Source organism: Amblyomma mixtum, chromosome 4, assembly GCF_055824585.1.
Source record: "Amblyomma mixtum isolate Tamu chromosome 4, ASM5582458v1, whole genome shotgun sequence".
NCBI lineage: Eukaryota > Metazoa > Arthropoda > Arachnida > Ixodida > Ixodidae > Amblyomma > Amblyomma mixtum.
The window spans coordinates 109507076-109527069 of record NC_143015.1 but is presented as its reverse complement, the minus strand read 5'-3'; the positions used below and the strand labels follow the sequence as shown (position 1 = coordinate 109527069).

General features: G+C 49.5%; 1 long non-coding RNA gene across 1 annotated transcript; it reads right to left on the bottom strand.

Moving 5' to 3' along the window:
* Positions 1 to 400: 400 nt before the first annotated feature.
* LOC149347817 (uncharacterized) lies at positions 401 to 15204 on the bottom strand. The gene is made up of 8 exons (XR_016292672.1): positions 15042 to 15204; positions 11680 to 11848; positions 9908 to 9998; positions 9100 to 9251; positions 7263 to 7356; positions 4258 to 4424; positions 2719 to 2856; positions 401 to 526 (listed from the first exon to the last, which is right to left on the bottom strand). It is a non-coding gene; the product is annotated as an uncharacterized LOC149347817 (long non-coding RNA).
* Between the last annotated feature and the right edge of the window lie 4790 nt (positions 15205 to 19994).

Below are 19994 nucleotides of genomic sequence, written 5' to 3'. Positions count from 1 at the left end.
GGCGACGGCGTACGGCTTCTGCGCCGCGTTTCTGGCACAACATTGCCAATGTTGATGCATGCAGCGCACATCTGTCACTACCACCACATAGCAAAAAGCACGAATGCGGTGTCCACTGTTCCAAGAGAGCAGTTATGCGCCTCCCCTCTCCTTTCTAAGCTCAGTCTCCATTGGAGCTTAAAGCGCGACTGAGGGGTCCACTGCTGGTTACGACGGACAACAGCGACTGGGGCGCCGACAAACGCAGTAATGGGCCCGAAAGAGCTGCGCTCTACAACAGAGAAGGGAGAAAGTGGGTCCACTGAAGCTTCGACGAACGTGGGTAGGTCACGTGCGCAACAAAGGTGGCATTCCGACTTACAAGGAATGGCTTCCTCTTCCCAGCCCGACCCACGCTGTCTGGGCGAAAAAGGTGGGCTCGTCGGAGTCGTGGCTGACACCCACGCGACGAGTGCATCCCGGGCGCTCTTCTGGGTTTCTTGTTTTATGAGTCGCCCCGTGCTTCTGCGGCGAGGAATGTGCGAGCCTGACGGGAGACAGTAGCGGGCACCCTGCGGTTTGGCACAGGACAGGTGCGACAGTGTCCCTCTCTTGCCATGGTCAACGTCCTGCACTCTGACACCTTGCTACAACTCTAGCACAATGAGCCATCCAGTGAGGTGTGTTTTGTTACATTCGCACGCAAGAATACATTCAGCATTGAGTCCTCGCAGGGCAGGAGGTGCAGTCTCCCATGATTTTTGAGAGCAGCCGCCAATACGCAACGCAAACAGAATGACAATTTCTATGGGATAGCGGTGCGAAAGCTACGCTCGGCAAAAAAAAAAACCCAAGCCCAATTAAAAAACGATGGGCTTTACTCGAGCTGTTGATGATTGCATTTGCCAAGTGAAGTGATACGATATTGAACTAATAAAAAGGATATGCAAGACATGAACGATATACAGTTTGTGACAACCCTGCCGAATAGCGCTAATGTGTATGTTCGACAATCTTATACCGTTGCTTCGTAAAAGGTTGTCTAGAGAAGACAGTATTAGTAGTCAGGGGGGGGGGGGGGGACAAAATACAACTTTTTTCAAAAGTTTGCTTTCGTGCTACATTGTGTGACTCGTAATGCACCCCCGCGTTGCAACACGCCTGAAGGCAAGATGATTTCTGGTTCTCGCCACTCCGATGGGCATGAATCCTATGAATGCTACAGGAGCCCTACTACACGGCTTAGAAGGCAAACCCCTCAGCTATAAACTTTTGACAAAGCCTGTAGCGTCTTGGTTCCATCGTTTATTGCGTTCCATTAGTAAGTCTTCCGAGTTTTGCCATCTTTACCCTCCTGTTTATATAGAAAAAAGGCAGTGCTTCCAAACATGGTGCTATACCTCTCGAATTCTATGCTTTTATTATGTGATAGCATAGAAATCCCGTTGGAGGGAAGGCCAGGTGCCTACCGTCGTCACGCCTTTCAGTTGGCCGCACCTGGCTCCAGCCGCCTCTGCCTCAGATATCTGCCAAACGTCCTTCGCTTCCAGCCCCCCCCCTCGCATTTCAAACCTGGCAAGGCGCCATACCAACTACTTTCCACCTGTTCTCGATTATCCCCTCTTTCCACTTACGCCACCCTCTCCACTTGTAGGGGAGAGGATGTAGACGCCGAATTAAGAATGACTCAGTTCAAAGGAAAACGACTGAGACAGACACAGCGAAAATGAGTAGAAGTAGAAATTAGAATCGCATTGTATTATATTGTATTGGGTTTTATGACGCATAAGGAACTCGGACCATCATGCGCCAAACACATGGTATAATTTCTTTCAAAAATTGAGTGTCTTCGGTGAGTCTTTGTCCAGACAAGGACCCACAGGCGCCCAAGAAATAAAATAAAAACCTCAGCCTTCGTTCTCAGGCGTGAGAAAAAGGATGAGTGCCTCACAAAATGCGTCAAAGCACAGAGTAAGAATTTTTATAGTAAGTTTTGCGATATTGTAGTTTAAGATCGCCGTATCCTTCCAGGAAACTAAAACAACTGGAATATCTATGCACAAGTTGATTATCTCCTAAAAGTAATTACCTGTTTTCCTTTGACGACATAGCGCACTGAATCCTGGCACGCAGAGCTATTAAGGACTGCCGAGCTCAAATATGTGTTAAGATTTAAAATCTGACCTGGAAGAGAGAATTTTTGGCAAAATTCTCTTTTCTTACGGTCACTTCTTACGGGCCTTTATAGTAATTTTTTAGTTGAAACAAGGCTTTTTTATGAATATGTAGACGTTTCCGAAGGTCCACTGCACGTCCCAAACTTTTCTTTTTCCTTTAAACATGATAGATTAGCATAATTACTGCCACATTACTCCAGCATTGTTTCTTCTTTCCTGGCTTGTTATTTGCCTTCAACAGAATGACTTTATAGGCGTTTTGTTTATCTTGAGAACGTGCTGTGGGCATTTCAAGATGTCTGCTTATTGTAAAGATTTTTTTAACTGATAAATTTCAATAAAGGCTAGTAAGATATGACCTAATTGGGATATGTTATTTTGCCAAGTGTTTCCTTCCAAGAGAGATATATGAAATCTCAATGCATATTAGAACTCAGCATTTTATAACATACCTACAAGCTAATTTCAGCAGATATGTTATCAACAAAAATTTAGGACGCTCATCTCCCCTTAAGTGCCTAAAACGGTTTTAAGACACTGCATTTCAGGAGCGGAAACTCACCTTTACATCGCAGTGAATAGTCTGAAGGCCAGCGTGTTGTACGGATGACCAACGAGCACTAGCTTCTTCATCCGCAGGATGAGGAAATCCCTGTTGCATTTCAGCCAAAGGCACCGCAGGAAATCTCTCGTCCGCCAGCTAGAGGGGGGGGGGGCAAAGAACGTGACACCAGCATGAGTACCAGAACTATATTCGCTAGCATGGGTCTCGAAAAGAAACAATGTACCTTCGACCTTAAATGATGCGATTTAAAAATGACAGCTGTTTTTAGAGAACTACTAGTCATATTTGAGAATTTCTTCGCAGTTTGAACAAGCGACAACTTTATCTCATCCCGAGACCTCGGTGATTATCAAACTAAGTGCCCGTGCCAGTCTCACTACGTGATGGCATGAGTGATGCGTTCTTAAGGTCTATCAGTACTGTTGAGCCTCCATGTCAGACCCTCGTCCAAGAGGTTCACAATGATACAAACAAGTCCTTTAGCGTGTTCTGAAAGTACGAGTCCAGGTCACACGTTACGATCTCTTGTAATCACAAAAATAACTTCTATGATGTGGGCTTATGGTCGAGAAGTCACCGTACTTGAGCACCTAAACGCAACATGGGGTGTAAAGGAATACAATCATTTTAAAACGTTCTAAAATTATTTTTTTCTTAGTTATGTGGTTTACTGCGAGTTCACCATCACACATTTCAGAGAGGTTAGTCTTGTTTTGTGAGTAGGAAGTTGTAAGGTTAATGTGTGTGTGTCCAATTTGAAGTCGACATAAAAACTTCTGTTCAACGTTCCTGATGCAGTGCATGCATCTGCTTTCTCGTTAGCCACAGTGTTACGTTTCTGTGTTGGGACTTTATGTATGGTGTTTCCTAGTAAGCATACTGAGGGAATCGGCGTAAATGGCGCTGTTTCTGGTGCCCCCTCCAGTAAAGACTATAACAAACCACTAGGCCACACCAGGTTATGAAGAATGTTAGAGCACTACCAGCAAAGGAACATGCATGGATATCGAAAGGTTGCTTTATATCTGCACCGTAGAAATGCTGAATGCGTACGCACTCGTCACAGCTTTGTGGCCTCAAGGATACGGAAAGGTACTTTAAGGCATAAGCCTTTCTTGGCTCATAAGTGGCGGGGACGGAAGTCTGTGGACGGAAGTTGTCTGCACAAACTGTCACTCGTATCATAAGTTCAATTGTAAATAAAATGAAAAAGTTGATTAAGCAAACGTTCATGAGGTACATATATTTAACGAAATTAAAAACTAATATCAATGTAAAGGAAATTAAGACAATATAAAAACTACTATAAAATAAGAAATGAAGGAACAAAGGCGACAGCGAAAGGCTTTGGTATTTCTGCTCTTAAGCAGACAAGCGCGATCCTGCAGTTTTTCGGCTTTTACGAACACATCTCGCCACAGGCCATTCAGTTGTGATCTGTTTGCTGGCAGGTTTGTATATGCATGGTCAGGAACCGCCGATTTCGATGGAATCCAAAGGTCAATTAACATGCGCTCTCCCAGATCTCTCTCTCACCTGCGCATGCAGTAGAGTTTCCATCCCTCCTGCCGCATCCACTCGGTCGGGACGAGGGACATGCTGGCGTTGAGGACGTCGCAGACACCCACACGACGATTGCAGCGCGGACTCAGGAGGTGGCCAAGGCTCATGCTGCTGTTGGCCTGCCTCGCTGCCGGTCCTTGCTGATTCAGGAAAAAAGAGAAGACACATATACAGTGGAGAGCTTCAGCACAGAGCCTACCGCCACTGCTCAAAGCTCACAGCCAGTTGACAGCCAAAGAGCGCCTGCGAAAGCAACACTACTGGTTGGTTGGTCTTGGTTTATGGGGATTAACGTCCCAGAGCGACTAAGGCTATGAAGGGACGCCGTAGTGGAGGGCTCCGGAAATTTCGACCACCTGGGGTTCTTTAGCGTGCACTGAGATCGCACAGTACACGGGCCTCCAGAATTTCTCCTCCAAAGAAATTCAACCGCCGCGGCCGGGATCGAACCCGCGTCTTTCGGGTCAGCAGCCGAGCACCATAACCACTAAGCCACCACGGCGGCTAAAGCAACACTACTGGAGCCCAGCTCGGCTTGTCGCGTATGCTCGTGACGGTGCGGCTACCAAACGACCTTGCGTCGACGTCGCCTAGCAGCCGCTTCAGCTGCGCTCCAATAGATGGCGCCGCTGCCGCCCGTCGCCTACACACCCGGAGGACACCACCCTCGCACAGGGGCTGGGTTTCACAGCTCATGAGAGCGTCACGCCGGCTCCCTGGCCGGCACGAGATAAACCGCTTAACCACAAGCTATCACCACAAGCGTATTGGCAAAAACGGGACGCACGATCTTGTGCCGTTCCCTAGCTACCCGAGTTACTACCCGAGCTTACACGGGTTAGTTCGCACGAGTGTCGTGCCATCTGCGTGCTGTTGCTCTTCCGGAGCAACAAATTTTGGTTTATGATTGATAGGTGTTTAACCTCCCACAGCAACTCGGGCTATGAGGGACGGCGTGGTGAAGGGCTCCGGAAATTTCGACCACCTGGGTGGTCGCGTTTCAGTGACTGACCTCTTTTCAGCTAACCTCAAACAAGCTGTAAAGATCTGCAGATTTGGCTAGTTGGAGCAGATTCATAATGATGGTTCAACAGCACAAACACGCACAGACCAAGAAGGAGACGAGACACACCAACAAGCGGCATGCCCTGAAGCTAGAAAGCAACAAACAATGCTCAGGCACAGTCACGTTTTTCAAGCAATTCATGACGGTATGCTTCAACAAGGAAGATTAAGCGAAGTTGCAATTAGCAACAGCCCGAAGTTCAGAGCTACCCGCCATACCACTATGCTCGATGGTTCCTGTATTGTGCAAATAGTTTGTCGAAGTTGGAAAAAAATGAAGCAAATAAATAGTAGCTGGCACCAATGGGGCCCCATGCGCCTCACCGCTAATCAGTTTAATCAATGAAGGAAAAAACATATCAATGGTTTTACTGTGCCTTTTGCAAGAAGTGCATTTCTTTTTTGATACGTGATGTCGTTATGCAGAGGTAATTGGTAATATGCTTGAGTGAGTGAACAGCAGGTAGGCTTAGATGTTGCTTATTTTGGCAGCACTGATGGAATGTCTGACTGGTGGTGTGCCCGTTAGCAACCGTGGTAGCAGTGATCTTGCAAACTGATCAACCTACACCGACATGGCAAGGTTTTTGTGAAGTGACCTATCGGATTGAATAACGGCTTCATCACCAAGCGTATGAAGCAAGAAAAAATAGCCAATGAAAACGAAAACTTTCTTGCGCAATCTTATCACTGCGCACTTGTAGTTATAGTAGAAAGGATGCAGTTTCCACTACGCCCACTGCACTTCCAAGTACGACCTCTTAAGCTGCAATTCTAGTCCAATCTGACAATTTGACATAGAAGCCCCAGGTTGCAATCACTAATAATTGCTAGTTTGTATTTCGGCAGCATACATGAGTGCACATTCTAGACGGAGCTAATCGGAAAAAAAGGAGTAGACAAAGCACAAAATTGAAGTTAGAAGATCATAGTTCATTGGCTGCTAATCCACAGTGATCACCTAACTCATCTAGGTAGATTATTTGTATTACATCAGCCTTGGTGTAACTTTGCTGCGACCGCAGAGGCCATGGGCAAATTACTGTATGAACTTCAGAGGCTGCCGGCGAGTAAGAATTAACGGCTCTAGCTGGGTGCCCGCATATAAGAACATGTCGGCATTTTTAGCACTCTCAGCCAGTCTGACTACCGAAAATGCCTAACTTTAAGACATTTTCCTAGGTAACTGCTGATCATAACTGATTTGCAACATCCCCTCTTTAAACACTAACGCTCAAAATGACCATTGTGTTGGGCACTTTTACTGTAAAGCCACAATAAATGATATCTTCCCTCCATTTACATATACATAGCAGGAGCGAGTACAAAAAGTCAACAAAGCCCCAAAAAAGCTAACCTAAACTAACCTAACCATTAAAACACTTAGCTAAAATGGTTCCATACTTCATAAGGTAGTGCACGAAGCGATCAGTCCATGTTAGCCGCAAGGCCAAATGCTTGTGTACAGGCAATGGGAAACAATGCCATCAAGAATTCCCCACCAGGGCTCTAACTTTGTTGAAGTCCAGTGGAAAGGTAGATAAAATGGTTACTAAAAAATAACGTGAAATTCCGTAAACTCTATTTCGTGTTATATGTTATGCGAGATTCAAGGCCATGAGACTGCAGGTCGACATTTAGAGACTCCGCATTAATTTCACCCCACATGGGCTTTTTTAAAGCACACTAACATATAGTAGAGTCCATGGGTGCTTTTGCATTTCTGCCCCATCGAAATGCAGCCGCCGAGTCCGGTAATCGATCGCACTACCTTGGCCTCCATCGAAAGTGTAGAAATGACCGCACGTATATGGCCACTAACGTGCCACTGCCCCAAGCTGGTATGCTAGATTAGGGGCAAGTTTCACTGAAATGACCTGGATGTTTATTTGAGGATATAGCTGCGAGCTTACCCTTGCATTTCAGCCAGAGGCACCGCTGGACACCACTCGGCCGGTAGCCTGAGGGTCCTCAGAGAAGTACTACATCACAAAGAGAGCTCGTGCTCTGCAAGGACGGGAAGAAGATTTTGCACATATGCAAGCTTAGTGATCACTGCCCATGTCTAATTAAAAGTAAATTAAACTTTTCCCACTTAGTCCTTGAGTCTCTGCCCTCCACAGTGTACACTGGAAACAACCAACTAACGCTAATTCCGTACAAATATGCACACACACAAAAAACACAGATCACTAACTCATATCTGAGTCAGTTTTATATTTCATTCTGGCTGTTTCATCAGTGAGTATTCTTCAGCAACAAAATCAGCTGGTTTCTTTTCACCCACGCTTCAGCGGTGAATGTCTTTGTGCAAAACCAAAGGTGACTAAATAATTCTGGGACTTCGATTTTATCTCATTTTGGAGTATTTTGGGCTGCGTGACAAAATTGGTTTGGTTTCGCTTGTGGGGTTTAACGTCTGAAAGCGACTCAGGCTCCGAAACTGAAGGGCTTTGAAAATTTCGACCACCTGGGGTTGTTTAACGTACACTTACATCGCAGAGGACACGGGTCTTTAGAATTTCTCCTCCAAAGAAATTCAACCGCCGCGGCCGGGATAGAACCCGCGTCTTTCGGATCAGCAGCCGAGCACCACAACCACTGAGCCACCGCGGTGGCCCGTGACAAAATTGGCAAGCATTCAACCATTCAACGAAGAGTTACCTTTCGCAAAACATTATATTTTGTGTTCAGATACCCTTGCCCACGCTGTTATGCCGTTTACCTGAGGCCATTGTCTGAAAACTAGACCACTAAGGGCGCCTACACTAAACTTAATTCATCAAGCATCCTCTAGACTTCGTTTCAATGTGGTATAGCATTGTATGGTGTTTTATGCTTTGCTGTACTGTTTATAATATGAGACTTCAAAACTTAACATGGCACTTGTGAGGCAATGGCTCAAACAACGCACAGAGAGAACTGTTTGCAAGTTAGTACATCAGGAACCGTGTGCAATAACCCTAAGGCAGCGAAGGACTGGGACAAAGAAGAGAACACCTCAGCGGCTGTGGTGTTCTCTTCTTTGTCCCTGTCCTGTGTGCGTTGGAAATCTTCCAACATGCTGCACCAACTCGCTTGAATATCAGTTTTACTACAGCGAAGAACTGTTCGTTCGAAAGAAATACATGGGGATTACACGTTTGAGATAATGCCCACCCTCAAATCCAGCGGATAGCCAAGACCATTTCTATCAATGGGGTGTCCCTGTCCTGTGTGCACTGGGAATTTTCCAACATGCTGTACCAACTCGCTCGAATGTCAGTTTTACTACAGCGAAGAACTGTTCGTTCGAAAGAAAAACATGGGGCTTACACGTTTGAGATAATGCCCGCCCTCAAATCCAGCGGATAGTCAAGACCATTTCTAGCAATGGGGTCAAGACTGCGAAATCAAGGACGCCGTACTCAAGGGTTCCAGAAATTTCGAATATCTGGGGTTCATTAACGTGCACTCACTTCGTACAGTACACGGGCCTCTAAAATTTCGCCTCCATCGAAATTCAGTCGCCGCGACCGGCATCTAACGAGCATCTGGAGGGAGAAAAGGAAAAGGGAAAAGCCTTCGTATTTTCCGCGCTTCAGGAGGCAAGTGCAATAGAGAATATTACGGCTTTTAAGACTACATTTCGCCACAGGCCCTTCAATAGTGATCTGCTTGATAGCAGGTTCGTACACATAGTCAGGAACCGGCGGCTTCGATGGAATGCGAATGTCAATTAACGTGCGCTCTTCCAGCAGTCTCCCTCACCTGCGGCGGCGCTTCGCCATCACCTGCCCCATCCACTCGGTAGGGACGAGGGGCATGCTGGCGTTGAGGACGTCGCAGACACCCACACGACGAAAGACTCAGCAGGTGGCTCAGGCTCCTTCGCTTTTGACTTGCCTCGCAGTCGGTCCTTGCTGCTTCAGGAAAAAAGAGAAAACGCATACAGTGGAGATCTTTAGCACAGCGCATGCTGCCACCACTCAAACCTGTCGGCGGTCGTGACACGCATGCGCACCTCGGCCCGAGAGGCGACGAAGGAAATCAAGCCGTTCTGTAAGCGATCGCACCGGTGGGGCTATCTCGTTTGTTGACCGTGCAGATTGCTTGAAGCCTCCACCGAAGACTCGAAATATAGTGGAGTTTTGGCCAACTACGTTTATTGTGATCATCAATAAAGCAGTTGAAAAGGTCCTTCAAACCTTTTGCAAAACAACGCGACCCCCCTCCCTCGCCGAATCTCCACGGCTGAAAAACAAGATGGCGCCACGGGTGCGATCGCTGACAAAGCCGTTTAATTTCCTTCGTCGTCACCGCAGACTTCTGATCGAATCAGGTAAGTAACGCAAACAAACGTGGTATAGAACAATTTTGCCGCCCAAATGCCAATTCTTTGCGAAATTTGTGCATGCGCAATGCACACGTTTAGCTGGGATGTCTGGGGCTCACGTTTATTTGCGCAACACGTATGTGGCCACCGACGTGCCAGTGCCCCGAGCTGTTATTCTAGATTAGCGGCAAGTTTCACTGAACTAGCCTGGATACTTATTTGAAGATATAGCTGCGAGCTCACCCTTGCATTTCAGCCAGAGGCACCGCTGGACACCACTCGTCGGTAGCCTGAGGGTCCTCAGAAGTACCACAATGCAAGGAGAGCACGTGCTCTGCAAGGAGGGGAAGATGATTTTGCATTTACTAAGCCGCGTACAACGCTTAGGCAAGCTTACCGATGACTGCATTGGTTTAATTAATGTCACTTTTCGCTTGAGCGAACCTTGTCTCGGCGCTCCTCAATGTACGCTGGAAGTAACCAACTAGCAGTAATTGCGTGCAAGTATGCACACACATAAAAAGCACAGACCACGCACTGACTCATATCTCACTTCGCTTAATATTTCAGTCTGTTTGTGTGATCAGTGAGTATTATTCAGGAACAAAGTAAGCCGGTTTCTTTTCACCCACGCTCCAGCGGTGGATGTCACTGTGCAAAGCCAAAGGTGCCTAAATAATCATGCGGCTGTGATTTTAGACCATTTAGGAGTGGTTGACAAAATTCTCAAGCATTCGACGAAGAGTTACATTTCGCAGAACATATTTTGTGTTCGACATCCTTGCCCGTGCTGTAATGCACGTTACCTGAAGCAATTGTTCAAAAACTAGCCAACTAAGGGCACCTATATTCATGAAAAGAGATCATCTACACTCCTGCGGTGGTGTCACCGCACGCTGCCTGGTCGACAATACAATTCCATTTAGCACAGAGTACTGTAGTATCGACTGCGGCGAGGAGTGGACATATCGCGTTGGCGTCTCGCGAATAAAACGAATGTTTCAGAGCACAAAGTTGTAAACGTGTTGCAGAGTGTACCAGGCCTAACATTCTTTAGGGTATTTATAAAAACCTTTAAGCTGTTCATTAACACACTAACACTACAAGTGTGTTCACTAGCTCTCTTAAGGAGTTGGTGAACTCCTTTCGAGGGAGTTTGTCCCACTTATTAAGCAAACGCTGCGTCGTAAGATATTTCGGTACTGCGTTGTTTCTGTAAGGTGTGTCTTACGGCAGTCTATTTCAGTCGCATCTGATATGAGCAAGTTACTGGAATGCCAACTTCTGGCAAGCGGCGTACCTATTCGACACAATGCAGTGCAGTATGCAACGCAGTATTTGACACAAAGTGCGCTCGACCCTCTGCTGTGCTCCTCGCGCTCTACCTGCTCTAGCTGCCACCTCTGCTCAGTTCAGCTGTGCGCGAGCGTTTGGCGTTTACACTCGCAACTATTATACGTAGCCCGGGCCGGGAACCGTAAAAACGGACGATAGCATTTGTACGATAAGCGAGTACTTCAGAGGACGCTCGCAAACATTTTTCAAACCTAAACTAATAAAAAGGTGGCCATTATGATGTGTCGCAGATAGCATAAAAACTCACCACTCGGCACAAGGAGGTGCTGCTCGCTCCCCTATAGTTGAGGCGTTTCATTGCCGCCAGAAACTAGAGTTAGGGGGCACGCCTTCTAAGCGTGTGCCGTTAGTGACGCGAACGCCGATCGCAAGAATTTAAAGCGCTTCGAAACAACACACCATTTTCTTCAGGGCGTCTGCTTCTGTGTTATTGAGGAGACGTAGCGCTGCAAGTCGGCGGCAGATGGCGCTGCAACGCGCTGTCACTTTCCACTTCCCAAGGCGGAGCTCAAGGGTCCTCCAGTGTTTTTCTGCTGCATACCCACTCCAATGTTTTTCTGCAGCACACCCACACAGTGCAGCGCTAGTGTATCCACTTAAGAGTAACACAGGTCGCGGTCTCCTTCCTCACGTGGTACATACATGTTCCTTTCCCTCACCTTGTCTCCGCTGGTGGGAAGAGGACACCGGCTGGTGCGTCCGCCCAGCTTACACCCACGCGGCGAAAGCGCTGCAGAGGCTCACTGCGGTTCCTCAGCCTCCGGATTCCTCCGCATCCTTCAGCGACGCTGGGATTGCACGAGCCTGACGAGAGACGGGATCAGCCGCCTGCAGGTTAACAAGAAATCGCGGTCAGCAATGGTCGTAAGACAGATGAAGGCGCATCCCTTCGCTGGCAATGTCAAGTCCCTCCGTTCATGCACTTGGAGCAATGAAGGAGGGTTTGATTTGCACGTTGCCATTGTCTAAACTTTGGCCACTATTAATGCGAAAGCATTACTATACGCCTCATCGGCAATGAAACCCGGGGTCGGCGTAGACCTGCATCAGTGGTCCGAAAAATCCCAGATGTCACCGCGGTATCAAAGAAGAGCGATCCTCCGTAGGTGTGGGGCAATGAGCCCAGGACTCTCAGACAATCGCGCGGCGACAAAATCGCGCAACAAAATCGCGCGGCGTTTTGGTGAACAAAACAACCTATTGTATGCGATGCCTTACGACTACATGCTAATGGTCATTGGAAAAGAAAGCAAAAATGAAAATTGAAAAACTATATGCTTTCACATTCAAAACAAGTCTTACGCGCCTTAATTTTAAAATTTACAGTGCCGGTCGCCATGGTCTCCAGAAGCACAGACGGCGATACGTGCTTACAACAAGCGGTTAGAGGCCCGAATATTGGCAATCCGTGATGGCGCTTCGTGCCTGATATGGTCATTCTGCACGGCGGCAGCAGGGCTCCTGCCAGGAAGACGTAAAAATTTGGAAGGGTTTGGGAATAGAAGAACCAAGCGCCCCATCTGATCGGCAACGGTGGTTGTATGCAGCAGCACATAGAGGCGAGGATCGAGCCTGCTGACAGCAGCGCTGTACAAGGCCGATGAAGAACATCGCGGCTAAGTGGGTATAATCCTTCCTGGAATGTGCCGCACGGTTCCTGCAGATACAGCGGCTCTTCTGCGAAGCGTCCTATGCTGCCGCCCATTCCGCTGCAACGGTTGTATACCGGCACGCCATGTATACAGAACATTTGCGACGCGCCCCCGTCTCCGGCACGAACACATTACTGAAGGTCTGTCACGGATTGTTCGCCGTGGATTGGAACACGAGCGCGAGGCAGCGACATCCACACCTAAGCCTACAATTCTAGAAACGCCAGTTAAGTTCAGAGGTCCTGTTCGGTTGGTTGGACGCCGAAAAGCGTAGTGACAGCTGCCTGGCGTCCGCGGACTCCTTTTTCCGGTTTCATAATTTGGCTGGAACTCCTGATGCCACTACACCCGTAATGCAGCGAAAATTCAACTTACAAAACTTGTCACTTCAGTTGTGATTAAATTTATATTAAAGCGCTCAAAAGCAGAAATACGAGAGCTGCATTGGACCCGTGGCAGTGGGAGCTCCTAAGCATCTAAACGCGACCCGGGATAGTGGCCCTCTCCGCTTAAAGGAGCGAGAGAACGCGCTCAGATTATGCTAATAAAAATGCCCTGATATTTTTATGCTAATATCATGCGTTGTAACACAACTGCCCTAAGATGAAAACTGGCGGGGGCTTAGCTTTCGTTAAGACAGGTAGGTTGCGAAAGCAAAAGCGCAGCGCCTCCAACTGAAAGAACCCACTGCGCCGCTTCTACAGGTCACGCGTGGCTACCGGCCGCCCTTGTGCGACGACTCAAAGCGTCTTCGGTAATTTTTTTGATATTTTAATTTTGATGTTGTTGCGACTGAAAGAAAACATGATCTACAGCTGCTATGACGTCACAGCGGCAGTAGCGCCACAGGTGCGCAGCGTTGCAAACACACACCGTAACTGCAGCCGGGGTCTGCGAAGGAGCGAGTTGGTCGCCCATAATCTAGAGCTGGTATGACGTCACAGCGTCAGTAGCGCCACAGGTGCACGGCGCGGCGTAACTGCAGCCGGGCTATCTGAAGGAGTGAGTTGGTCGCCCATATTCACTCCGCTAAAGGTCAAACGTAACTGCGGCCGGGTCACGCGAAGGCTTGAAAGTGCGAGTACTATTGCTTTCGCAATAAAAGAAACCACTTTGAAGAGCTTTTAAGACGCCAGACGCCGATTAACACCAGCGTCCGCACTCAGTGATGAAGCACCCAAACGAAGAAGCTATCACTGAGGCTCGCGTCTCTCACAGCTCAGAATGTCGTCAATCTTACGCCGCCATGCGTGTGTGAGTGTCGGCTGCTTAGGCGCCGATTATCCGCAGCGCAGGCTGGGCAGAACAGGTTCCCATACGCGATCCCCATTCATGGAGAAAATACGCACATATTTCTGGACTGCACCAGGAAGAAACAAACTGCCGAGCTAATTAGACAAAAAAATTGTAATGCCTGGTTTAATGTCCCTTAGCGACACACGGGCTATGAGCTACGATTAATTACTACCGGGACACACGCGCGTCCATTTCGCCTCCATCAAAAGCACACACACACAAACGCGGGTGTGTCTAAAACTCGTGCTGAAATGCTATTCAAGCAAGAGAGAAAAAAGGGTTCCTGCAGAATAATAAGAACAGCAAGCGGTTCTCAAAAAATACACGCGTTCAGGGTCGACCCCTGAACTAATACTTGTGACAAAGGAAGGGAACAGCTAATGAAGAGAAAGAAATACGCGCCCTAGACTAATTTCGAGTTAATAAATACAATCAAATTGGCCCTCCTGCATTTCTTGAGCACTGACAGCACATAGCATACGGCGCCTTCAGCTTTCCGCTCGATCGAAACGCGGCCGCCGTGGCAAGGACCGAACCTACGTCGTCCAGCTCAGCAGTCGAACACGCACACAGCCACTACGGCGGGTTTACTTCAGCCAGTGAGTCACCAGTGTGTCTCAAAGGCACTTTGCGAGGTAGACTGAATCCTGGGTTAGTCTTCCGGGACGCTACATACTGAACGCACACGTTTCGACGCACACGAGAGCTTGGAAGAAGCCCGCAGTTAGGCTCGCTTGTAGTGACATATCACCCAGAAATCGGGAATCGGCTCACGTACGCAATTGCTGGCTGTATGTACCTCTCAATCATTGGCATAGCCTCGAGTGCAGCTAGTCCAACAAAACCGGCATGAAACGCTTAAAATTTTCGATGACAGAGCACTGAACCCTGATTGTCGAGCGAAGTGTACTACGACTACTGCAAAGATGACCAGAAGCCCCATTACTGGGCGAAAATTCCTGTTAGACTTGAAGTCAGAAACCTTGCCTGGTTAAAAAAATTACCTGATTACCCTCGCTGTCCTATGAGACGCCAGCGCAGAATTCGCATTGTAGTACTCCAACAGGCCTCACCTCATGCTATGACGTGTCGATCACCCGGAAAGGGCGCCGGTGTGGAAACCAGCTATCGGTCGCAAGTGTTCCAGGAAAATCCCAGAAGGACTCCAGAGTGCCGACGATAACTTCCATAAGTCCCCCACTGAGCCTTCTCATAAAGACCTGTCTGGGGCATGGACAAACCGATCACTCTGCGTCTCTTGCACTGATCCCGGAGACTCGCGTTCGGCGGAAGGCCACGTCATCAAAGCCACTCACGTTCACGCACGCGCTGACCCTTCTCTCCGCTCACTGGCCTATACTCCGTTTCATACATCATGTGCAACGCGGTGAAGGCTACGGAAGTAGTCCGCAGAAAAAAATAAAGAGAGGTGTATCCCTCCGCGCTGTTTTGTGGCCATGCGGTCTAACGCGTCGCTCCATCTTCCTCCCTTCCCGTTACGGCGAGGTTTAGGTGTCCACCGAGATATGACAGATTCATTTCCTTTCCTCAAAAACCAATTTACCGACTAGCAAGGCGTATTTGTCCGCGTTTCAGATTGGTCCAAATTGTCGTCACGCCGCTGAGCTGGACGCCATTTTCTCAAAAGTAAAAGGGAGGCGGACAGAAAGAGTAAACACGGCGGCCAGCGGGGACAGCGAAAACGTCAAATGGAAAAAGACGACACACGAAAAATACAAAATCACAGATCTCGACCGATTCGCTCGCAATATCATCGTTTTTTTTCACGCTGATGACAAATGTATTACCCACGAAGCCTGTCGGCAATGCATTTGTTATTTTTCGCTCACCACAAGCAACGCACTATTTTCTGTCACGGATGCAGGCTGCGCAAAAAAGAGCGCTAGCTTTGACAGCGTTGCACCTGATGTATGAAACGGAGTATAGTGCTCACCCTGGCGACGATATGTTCGTCATTGGTCACGAGACCTCTGCTATTTTTTTTTTCACAGCGTGAGCTACATTGCCCCGTCTCGCCGTTTCGCGTGCTCTCTTGCACGACCATATAATGACGTCCCTACGAACAGCTGGCGTGCTTCGCCCCGTCCTCGCCTTCCTTTAATGAAAATAATTGGAGTGCAAAACGTTGACAACGCCAATAAACACAATGAACACCTGTGGCCTATGGCTTCAGCGCCGCGTTTCTGGCGCAACCTGGTCAATGATGCAGCCCACATCTCCCTCTCCTCACCCCACGTACAAATAAGCACGATTTATACTTCCACTGACCCAGGGAGCCAGTACGCGCATTTCCTTTCCTTAAATAAACGGAGTGTAAAACGTTGTCAACGCCAACGCCAATGAACACAACGAACGCCGACGGACTATGGCTTCAGCGCCGCGTGTCTGGCACAACGTTGTCAATGCCAACGCATGCAGTGCACACCTGTCACTACCGACACTTTAAAGCTTAAAATACGGTTGTGGTGTCTAATGTTCCATGAGGGCAGTTACGCGCCTTTCCTCTGGTTCAGGTGTACACCGAGATATGGACACCTCGCCCTCACCCCACGCTACGTATATCCTGGCATAGCAGAGCTCAGCCACTGCCATTTTTTTTTTTTGGGGGGGGGGGGGGGAGGAAACGGCGCAGTAACTCGCATCTCGACTTGTGCATATTCGATATTCTCCGAAATGCAAAATCTCCGTTCAGCTTTCTCTCGCAAGCGGCCCCATCCGTGAAGCGAATGAGCTACAAATACTCGGTCTCTTCATTAATCAACATCGTAAGGCAGACAAAACTCTTGCCAAACTCCGCAAAGTCGGCTACCAGGTGGGCCGAATGGTTCGCCGCGTTTCCAACAAGCGAGGAGGGTTGCGAAGTAAGGATGCGATGCGGCTCGCGCATGCCTTCGCAACAAGTCGAGTACTGTACTCGACTCCTTACCTCCGCTTACGGAAACACGACGAAGATCACTTGGAGATTGTAGTCCGCAAAATTTTCAAGAGAGCCCTCGACCTCCCGATATCCACTTCCAACGCGCGACTTCTCGCGTTCGGGGTGGTGAACACCTATCGAGAACTCCGCGAGGCGCATCTCGTTAACCAATACACGCGTCTCGCCCAGACCGTGTCCGGTCGCCGCCTCTTGGACCGGTTACATACCAGACATGATCACCATACCATGGAATGGGTTCGAGTGCCAGAACTGTGGAGAAGCGCCCTCTACGTTCGACCCCTTCCGACTAAGATGAACAAGGAGGACCATAATGGCCGGCGCCAGGCGCGGGCGAATGCCCTGCACCGCCACTATGGCTCAAAGAAACACGTCTTCTACGTCGACATTGGAGGCCCCTACCGCTCCAGGGGGGAATGGTACACAGCTGCAGTCATACACGAGGGAAAACAGGTGGACGGCCTCTCGTTCAGAGCGCCCAACTCAACGCATGCGGAGGAGGTGGCGATCGCCCTCGCAGCCTCTCATCCCGACTCTAAATTCATCCTCACAGACTCTCGCGGAGCCTGTCGTAACTTTGAGTTCGGTTGGATCACTCCACTCGCTCACCAAATTTTACACCGCAGTACTCGCGACGGAGATCCAACTCATCGCTCAATCAAATGGGTCCCCGGCAACCAAGGCATGCCAGGTAACGAAGCCGCCCATGAGGCAGCCCGCGCTCTCTCTCACCGGGCACCAGGCGTCCCTTGGGAGGAGCTTAACCCAGATCACAGCCCTCTCCTTTCTCTTAAAGGGGTAGAGACATCAAATTCCAAGGTTGTACAAAAGACTGCCATACGTTTCCTTTGTATGTGAGGACCATAAGAGCGAAGTATTGAATTTAAGGGAGGTCTAGAACATATTTTAATTTCATTTTAAAGTATGTGAAAATGCTCACTCTTGAAGTCTGAGCCATCGCTAGTGCATCAATGTGACGTAGGAACAGAGAAGAAAACACAAGCAAGTATTTCCTACGTCATTGCACAGTTTTCTGACGTACGGGACCAAGTTTTGCGGTTTCGCGGCCTAGCAACCTTGGTTACGAGTGCTCACGAGTCTTTTTTTTCTGCACGCTCGCGAGTGCGACGTTGCTTTACGCCCGGCGTTGCCGAAAGACCAACTTTTGCACAGACATATTGCCCGTGCTCTAATGTAGGAAGCATTCTCTGGTATCATGGATGTTATGTAGTTTCTTGTGCGAACGTGAAGTACGCCGAGCATGCCGGCCGGCCAGCCTGGATCCCGTCTGCCGGCGTGTCATAAAAAGGAGCTAAAGTGTGTTCTTGACGTAAATAATAAACCCTGGGATAAGAAATGTGAAAAATGTGACATTTTCGAGGATCGCTGACGAATACTGAGCTGCTGGCGAAGGTAACGACTGTGATACGAGCAAACTTTTTGCCACAACCGCCTCGCAGCTGCCGCTGGCCGGACGTTGCGGTCCGGCTCGCCTGGCGCCCGCTCGCTTCGCTGCTGAAGACGTCGTGGAGATTTACCATACTATTATTTTATTGTGAGATGATGCTGTTGACAGTAAAGCGATGTGGAGAGTAGGCCTTTTATTATAGCGCAGGCGACTTCCGAAGCGCCGGCCGCAGCGGCTTCGATGCGGAAGAGGCTATAGGCCTAGCGACGACCACGGCAACCAGGCAGCAGAAGAGCTCGTCGCCCGGAGCGCCCGCGAGCGATGCCGTTGCCGAAAGCTCGAAATATAAGCAAGCATGCTTTGTCGCTGCTCGAGCAGTCTTTCTGAGGGACTGCTGTAGGGCGGCGAAGTGCGACACCGGTTGCGGGCGGAGCTTCGGTACAGCGCCGCAGCGATGCTCACCGCTCCGTGTCCCTGCTTGCAGTGGGGCGGCAGTTCGCAAGCGGCGATCAGTGCGGCGCGTCGGCCAAGTGGCCATATGGCTTGATGAATGTTGCTGCGCGTGCATTATTTGTCTAAATAATGATTGCACTTCGCGCTCTGAGCTCGCTACTTGTTTTTGGTCGGCGAATGTTTTCGCTCGGCCACCGATATGCCCAAGGCACGCCGGCCAACGGGTCTCGTTTTGGTCGGCGGCGTTGTCACACTAGGACGACGCTTGGTCGCTGGGGCGTCGTCGTCGTCGTCGGTGCAGTGTGACTGGCTAGTCGGGGAACGACCAGGTTGGCCGACGCGACCGTCGGCGTCGCTGTCGCGTCGACCTCGGGGTCCCGTCGGCCTAGTGTGAACGCGCCTGAACTGCGCGCTGGTCCCAGGCTGCCCTAGTCGTCGCTAGGCCTAGGTGGTCTCGCTTCCGCAGTTGACGGCGCTTTGGAAGTCGACTGTGCTATAATAAAAGGCCTACTCTTCACATCGCTTTAGTGCGAACTCGTCCCATAATAGAAGATAAGTTCGATTTCCACGACGCCTTCATCAACGGAGCTAGCAGACGAGCAGCGCGCACGAAGCAGCAGCGTCGAGCTGTCGGGATGGGACAACGTCGGCGTGAGGTCGGCGCTGTTGTCGGCAGAGTGTGACACACGAGTCGGCCGACGGCTGCTATCTCGGCGACGCGACGGCGATGCGCTCGTCAGGCGACGACCGGCGCTCGGTAGGCGTCTGCGCAGTGTGACAGACGCGCCGACGGCACGAAAATCGCTGCCGCCGACCATCACCAGACTGAAATCGGCCGATTGTCGGCCTAGTGTGAGCGCGCCTTTACCATTTGACGTTGCCTACACGCTCGGCGTTCGCTGGCACAATCTGAGCTGCGTCGGGCCTGACGCCTGCCTCCTCTTCGGAATCGCTGGCCAGCGGATCAAAAATGAAGTGGTTGTCGGGGTTCGAACCGCAGCGTCTTCTTCCTCGTCTGCGTCATCCCGCGATTCCTCATAATCGGTGTCTTCGCCGAAATAAAACTCTTCTTTCCGACTCGGAGCTGTTCGACTTGCCCTCCGCCCGGCTGTCCGTGTTTACGCGCACCACGTGCGTGTCAAGCAGACGACATGCCTACACGACGTCACGGCTTTCCGGACCCACGTGACAACGCATTGTCTGGTTTTT